Here is an 8149-nt window from a genome sequence, read left to right as displayed (position 1 = left end):
TCTATATCGTGAATGTGGGAAAGATTTTTTCACCATAATTATTCTGCATTTCATCAATGACCATGTGTTGTCACCTGGATAAATGAACGGCCTGTGACTGAAATAAAGTGAATTGAAAGTTTGCGATAGAACGGATCTCGCCCCTTCGTGTCTTCACCTCGTTTGTCATGCGCCGTATCCTTTCCTAAGCAATATGAATCAACTATAGCCTACGAAACAAGTTTTGTTCAGTTTCTGCCGTTCCTAGGATCTCTGCCATATTTTGCTGTTTATATATTTATTCCTATTTAATTTTTGTTTTCTTCTTATCACCCCTTTGGGAAAGTTTGTGACAAGCCATGACACCATGATTGCTGCGACGTGAAGGAGCAGACTGAAACCACCTGTGACGATGTTCGCTTCTAGGGGCTTGTGAACGTCTTGTGCAGAAGAGGCGTCAAGTCGACAGCCGTCCGTGTAGGAGGGAGCCATCCATTGTCACAGCACTTTGGGACGACACAGCTCCTCCCCGTCGCCCTTTTCGCTTAGTTCCGGTCACTGGCTCTTTTCAGCCAAGAAAACTGCCAGACGGCGGCTTTCTTTCCGTTTGTTTGTTTCTCTCTGTGTACGGAGGAATGGTTCGACGGGTCGTGTACCACGTGGCAAGGCGGTAGAGTTGTTCGACAGCTGTGACGGAGGATCAAACATGCATGCTGCGATACGGATTGGTATTTGTACACATGACAGAAAGAGAGGGAGAGAGAGAGAGGGAGAGAGGGAGGCCATACGAGCTACGTTGCCAAATTTGAAGCCATATTGCTTGTTCTGTACCACCTAAGACTCACGCGCTCTATCTTTTTGTTCTTTCTTTGGGGGAATAGTTCTTTTTTTCTTTTGCTTCTCCAGTAACGCAGTTTTTCAAGCTAACATTGCCGTTCCGCTCTACCCATACAATTGAAATGTTTAGGGCCTAAAGTCCTCTAGTGTATTGTTTGTTTCATGCTATTTTTTATTCGAAATGTGCCGGTCGTAGTTAAACTTTTTCATTTATTTCCCTGTTAACCAGTCCTAACACCTCCGGTTTTTCCTGGGCACATACTACCACCACCACCACCATTATTATTATTATTATTATTATTATTATTATTATTATTATTATTATTAGCTCATGTTCCCATGCACTATGAATAAAGCAGCGGCTAGTTCGACCAATATGCGACTTCGCCTGCTCGCTACGTTGTGCACTGGCTTTTCTCTTTAGGGGGGCGCATTTCGGTGAAGGCGTAGTGCAAAAACGGCCATGTACCATGCATGGTGTTGACGTGGAAGAACCACGGGTTGTTAGTATAAATCGCACAGACTTTCAGCAAGCGCTTTGGACGTTGCATGCACGTTATCGCGCGATATATTCATTTTCATTTATCGTGCAATATTTCTATTTCCGTCCAAGTAGTACCTACTGTGTTTGGTTACTACTTCTTAATTGGAACAACAGTTTTTAAAGATTGCCTGTGAGGGATAACGCAATTCGAACTCTTAGGCGAATTTTATGAAGTGGCCGAGATTACTTAAGAAGAAAAATTCAAATGGCCATGTAGCTAATGACCTAGATAAACTAATAAACCTTTTTTTAAAGATTATTCACTTCTTGAAATTGCGAAACTGAAACCGCGACGTAATGCAATCATCTTTACCTTTTGGAAACTCGGTAAGACTAGCTAAGACAGCGCTTTCGAGGTATCTAAGCTCGTATTCCCCAAACGGGCTCAAATCTCCATTCGAGTTGCCGTAATTATCATTCCACTGGAACGCTAATACATTTATTTCGTACCACGTATTGGAGGCGCATATTTCAGAGTTTTTGCGTGTCTTAGGATATATACGCCAAGGAGGCATGACTGTAACACTGCTCAATTTCATAATTTCAACATGTATCATAAAGTGAACAACGAAAAACAAAATATTTTAGTGAATCTACTAAATTAAAGATTTTCGTTTATGGACAAAGCGAATCGCCATGCACCCAGACGACCCATATCAACAAGGCGAACATTCCAGGCGCTTTCCGTTTCATGCGCAACTTCTTCTCTTCTCTGTTTTTTTCTTGACACGAATGCTGGAAACATACACGTAACGCACGTACTTCTACCGCGATGGTTAGGCGAACGCTTCCGCAGTTGTTCGAAAACACTTTTTCTATGCAGCTGGAGACTTCGTCGCCCACGGGGACATCCATTTTACCTTCGCTACGATTGAACATTTTCTTTTCTTTTTGTTTGCCTTATTTACTTTCTAAACTCTCTTGGGTGTCTCATTATTCATTGTTGGTAAGCTATGAACAACAGCGCGGCTAAAGGTTCTCTTCTGGCGTTAGTGAAAACTTTCGATCCCAGCCTTACTTCCAAGGTGGCCGATCCGGCAGTGGCGCCCACGGGATCCCTCATGTCATGTCTTTCCTGCTGCAGCGTAAGTCTTTTCAATGGTGGTGCTTGCCCCGAATACCTTATAAATCAGCCGTCCTCGTTGTTACAGACAAATCCTGAGCCCCAAAAGGTTATTTATTCCTTTGTGGAGACTTGGCGCACTATGCCTGAACAAGTGTAATGTGGCTTAAAGCATGCCTTAGGCCACCGAATGATATGAAGACAATAAGATATGGTGGTAATGTTCCATCGCAAAACGCTGGTTGCATACTGGTCAACTCTGCGAAGCACCCGCACATGAAGACAAGGCACTCTGCTCGCTGCGTGCTGTCCCGTGATGCCCGTCATGTCCCTGGGTTCGGCAGACGGTGCCCGATGAAGCAAGGCTGTTGCGTCGTGTCTTTCAAGAACGGGACAGTTTTTCGAATGGCGTGGTTCCTACAATTTACCGTGCTGTAGCCGTGTTGCTGCAGTAGAACCGCATGTGCTGTGCTGACGTTTTCAATGTGAAGATAGCTGTACTGTGCGTGAATGGTGCGCGGATGTAGGTGGGAAACTCTGGAATTCAGGCAGCGAAAAGCGAGGAACTGCGCAATGAACGCATTTGTAGCCAAGACGATCTCGACAAGCACATGTAGCCGTGCTTGCGTTGTCGCCGTGTTCGTTTGAGGGCAGCTTAACCCGGAAAGTTGGTCCTGCCTGGCAGGCACTGTGTGCCACCATGAAGCCGAATTCGCACTACAGAACAAAAGTGAAGTGCAAGAAACTAATTAATATAATTCTACACAAGGATTAGTGCGTGTTAGCACTTCAAGAGAAAGTATACATTCTTGATAACCAGCTTTTCAAGAAGTTTTTGTGCAGTGGTCGAAGACCTATACTTATTTCTTCGTGCATTTATTTTATTCCCTTGGCCATATGCTATATAGGCGGTGATGTTAGGCTTGGAAAAGTAATTATTTTGAGTGTTATAGTGGAAACGGGAGTAAACTTTGCACGAAATATCAGAATGGGCTGCAAATATTGCCTTAAGGCAGGGAAGTCAAGCATTCAGTGCCTTCAATTGAATAGCATTGTCCTACGTCTCCTACAGCGCTGACGTGCTAGCAGACATTGAATACGATAAAAATAACTATGTGCGCATTCTTTAGGCAAGAAAAAGACGCAGAGCTTATTTGTACACCCAGCAACTATTTAACTGTAACAAATACCGAATGTATTTATTTTTAGCTCGTACAGAGAAAGAGATAGTCAATGTTTATTACTGAACAAGCGAAGTGTTCTGCGTCATTGCTGGGCAGAGACTGTAGCAGATCGCACCATTCTCGTATGCATTGAACAGGATTGCTTGAAAATGTGGCCAATAATTGCACAATAAACCGAAATGTTTAATGGAAAATTGAACAAATTTTTAATAAGTCTTCTAAGTAAATAATTTTCGCCACATATCGCAATTTACGAATTATAACCTGTGATTTTGCAAGGCATATCCACCTGGAACGAATATTGAAGATGACCCCAGTTTCCGGATATTCAGCGTCGGAGTTGCCTTGAAGATGGAGGGTTGTTGGACATGCAAATGCCATTTTAAGGGTAGCAGCTAAACATAACTGCAATGGCAATGTAATTCATCACACACTTGGAGAATGAATATATTTAGACTGTAGCCATGCTAAGAATTCGTTCCAAGAGGCGTGCCTTAGGAACTGACCATGCACGATTCATAGGTCAGAATAAGTGGCAAATTGTTATTAGCTAAACGTCTAAATATATTGTTTATTATTGGATTACGTGTTCTGAGTTCTTCGTTAAGTTTCGTGATTTCCGCTTCTTCAAGCAATTGAGCTTAAGGACTACAATCGTGCTATCTGCCACTGCCAATTTTAGAAAACTTTACAGTTTAAAGAAAAATATTTTTTATAATCTCATATACCCATCTTCATTTTCAGTAAAGTGTCTCCTATTTTCCGACTGCAATATTTGCCTTGTCGTTGATGATTTGAATTGCCTGGTTCTTTGAACATTGAACGAAAGAAACAGGAGCCCTCTCGCATCTAATGGCTTTCCATCGATGCCCGCCTCGCACCCAAGGCAGATCATTTGGCGCGCGCGCTGCTCACAAGCCGTTGATACTTCAGCAGCACGACGCACCTAGAGACACAATTCGCACCGAGTGTCCGCATAATTGTTATCGTAATCAACCGAGTCCCATAGAATCCTACTCGACAGTTCAAGGAAAATTTTCAACGGCACAGGCTTAGGCAAAAAGTTTACCTCGGTATTGGAAGATGACAGTTTAAAGGATATGAAGGAAACCCGAATCACTTTACGGTTAAGCTTTTTATACCATGGTTCCGCGAAATGGTAATTAGATATGCCGACAGCATTTGCAAACTACCCAGAGAAATCGTGGTGGTTTTTCAATATAGCGTGTGATAGCAGCGCACGCGTACTTTGGCACGTAATCGCATGATATACAACATGTTGAGGCTTTCTCTAGCGTGAGGAAAATATTTTTCGTAGGTTACGCGAGATTTTTCTTTCCGAAGGAGTTACTACACTCGATATTTTATTCAATACGTATACAAAATGCCAAATGAATGCAATTTTCATGCCACAAATGTTTCATTAACAAGAACTATGTCATAAAATAAAGACAAATTGCACGAATAAAAATTTTGGGATAGGATTGAGCAAAGTTTGGAAAGACACGCTTGTATTTACTATAACAGAAATGTTACAAAAATTGTCCGATATACAAAATGTATTGCCGACTAATATGCACAATCTCGGGCAAGAAATCAAAATTTTTCACTGAATAGGTCTTCCACGACAAAAATTTCACTGCAAGCACTACAGTTGGACGTGACATGCGGCGAAGCAGTTCCTCGATGTAAAGCATAGCGGAACGTTGCCTGCCTTGCAGTAAACTCCTGTTTTCTGTTCGATTTTCCTGTCGTTGTAGCGTTTTTTGCAGTTTCTGTAAGACTCCATCTTGGTAGGCTCTCAAGAGCTCCAAGGGATAACTAAGGCGGGCTGAAGCAAAAGCCGAAACTAGCCGGTGTTCTGGGCTGATTTTGCATCTTCTTCAGTCTAAGTCAAAGTCCGACGAAAAGGCGGCATCCTCAGACCCGCTGCTGCTAGGTTCATTGATAAAATCCACCGCAGACACAATGGAATCATGAGATCTGCGATCTTTTGAAGAGGGCGCGCAGCGCTTCAGCAAGCAGCCTTTTTTTTTGCTTTTAACTTTCAAGATCACAAAACTTCGGAGCGCTTCAAAAATGTCACCGCCAAGCGGGAAAAAGGGAAACTGCTTAGGAAACCTTCATACCTTGCCGGTGAAGCAGCGCACTGACACGGACACAGTGAAGATACACAAGAAAAGACGACATTCGTGTCAGTGCGCTGATTTACCGGCAAGGTATGATGATTGAACACAAACTAGCCCAACTTTCCACAATGCTTAGGAAACGAAGATTTAGTTTTCCTCCTTCATATTTGACGGCGCGGTGTGTACGTAGTTTCAGAAACATCCTTTCAAACCACCGATAGCGGGCTAACGATGCCCAGTGGGCACGGTAGGGAACGACTTCATCCCACTACACGATTGCAATGATGACAGAGTGAACGCATGAATTCGCTGGGAAAAAAAAAAGTTAATATACTACGTAGCGACAACGTTCGGGTAGAATTTAGGGACCATCTTGTGAGCGCACGTGGCTCAACGCGCACAAAGTTCGGCTGCACTACGGTTGCGGTGGGCCCATCCACATAGGGGAGCGTCATTGCTGCTGACACAAATGTATCTCGAGAAAGAGCTTTTAGCTGGGCCACCATCTGTTGTACATAAATAACCTGCGTAACATGTCGAAGGACCCCGTACCTGCTTGCGACATCTATTCCCCTCTCGCCGCTTTTTTGTCCATTTCGTATACATGCCGGAAGATAGGACTGCCTTCACCGATCGGCCTGAAGTCGGCCTTCAGAGACCTATACACTGCGGGAAGCGTAGGCGGCTTCCTGGCCGGTTTTAGAGCGCAGCTCTTTGGCGTCCGTTCCTGGGTTTCGCGTCGTCGTCGGCGTTGTCGTCGGCCTCGTAACCAGCTCCGCCCCCCTTTCATCCCCCCAGCGCTAGCAGCGACCGACTGATACCGCTGGATGCCGCTGACGCCGCTAGAGTCAAGATAACGTGACTGCATAGAACACCGTCGCCGCCATGCAGAAAGAGGAGGAAAGGGTCCCCCCCCCCCCCCTGTTCTTGTGTGGCGGATAGGGTGCTCTTCAGTTGCCGACGCGCCGGTTATTTCACGTAGGCCCCGGCACGTCGACGAATACGTGACCACCTTCCCACGGCTAGACCTGGTTCTTAGCGCTGCGGAAGCGAGGGTATCATATTGTTTGTGTCGGCATCGGCGGCGTTGTCCCTGAAACCAACTCCGCAGCTGGGGTTGACTCACTATCGGCGTCAGCGGCATCAGTCAGTCGCTGCTATCTCTTCCCTCCTCCCTTTATCGTGTTGTCCGCTTGCTGCGCGCGCTTCTGCCCCCATCGTTTGCCGCTGGGTGTACACGCCGCCCCCCTCCCCCCTCTTCCTGCGAGTCTCCGGTTGTCAAAGCGCCGGCTCGAACTTAATTCCTTTCTTCGCTCCTCCTCCAATGCAACCCCTGTGCGGTGGCAATCAGAGAGCCAGATCGGTGGCGGCGGATCTGTATATGTGCACCGCCCGAGCCGAAATTGCCGCTGCCGTTCGCCCTGTGCGGTGGCAATCAGAGAGCCAGATCGGTGGCGGCTTGACATAAAGACAAACAGCAATTTCCTAACACTTATGCGGGAGAACATCCCGTTCCTCTCGCTCGTAACGCGTCCCACGGCTGTGACAACCTCGCGAGGCACTTGTATAGATCTCGTCTTTGAGAATCAAGCATTGGTGTACCAAGTCGAACATATATCAGTCTATTTCTCCGACCACAAAGCTTCCTTCATGACTGTCAAGAACTGTTAGTGGAGTCTTTGTTAAAGGAATACGTGTGAAAAATAAAAAAAAAATTCTGTGATAGCGCATACATGTGTTGCTCGATTTCTTTGCCTCAATCTATCGAAAAGGTGAAACAGCTTATTTGCTGCGCTCAAATTTCGCATTAGGAAGTAACGTAATCGTCGGTAATTTTTTTCTGTCTCTGACAGATTTACGGCACGCGAGATTTGAGGAGGTATTCTGGGAACTGTCTCGCACACGAGCCACACGGATGGTGGAAACAGCGGCACTCTCTGAGATGCGGATACCCGCAGAAGAGCAGAGTGGACGTCGACTAAAGTGCCCGCTTTGGCGAATTGGTGGTGGATGTCCGGATAGGAGACGGCAGAAGAAATACACAGAAGAGAGAAAGTGACTTTCTTTTCCTTCTCCCTCTCGCTTTTTGCGCTGTCCCCGTTCCCACATGGAAGTCATTCGCTGACTGCTTGCGACGGGGTTTCACTTCCCTTCAACTCCGGACTCGCCATTCGCCTTCCATATATGCGACTCCTGCGTGACGTACGGCGTTTCATCACTTGGAAAACGCGCTCTCTGCAGGTGTGCGCCGTGATGGCCTCGACCGAGGACAAATTATAGCCATTGCAATTGGAGCAACCCTCGTTCGCGCTTGCTCTGCACAGCATGGCGTCTGAATGGGCGTCGCAATGTGGGAAAGCCCTGCACCGGATAGCCTGAATGTGTTTCAGATAGTAGCAGCGTGACATATAGT

Source organism: Dermacentor andersoni, chromosome 5 (genome assembly GCF_023375885.2).
Source record: "Dermacentor andersoni chromosome 5, qqDerAnde1_hic_scaffold, whole genome shotgun sequence".
Taxonomy (NCBI): domain Eukaryota; kingdom Metazoa; phylum Arthropoda; class Arachnida; order Ixodida; family Ixodidae; genus Dermacentor; species Dermacentor andersoni.
The sequence above is the reverse complement of the archived record's forward strand: the minus strand, read 5'-3'. Positions refer to the sequence as shown.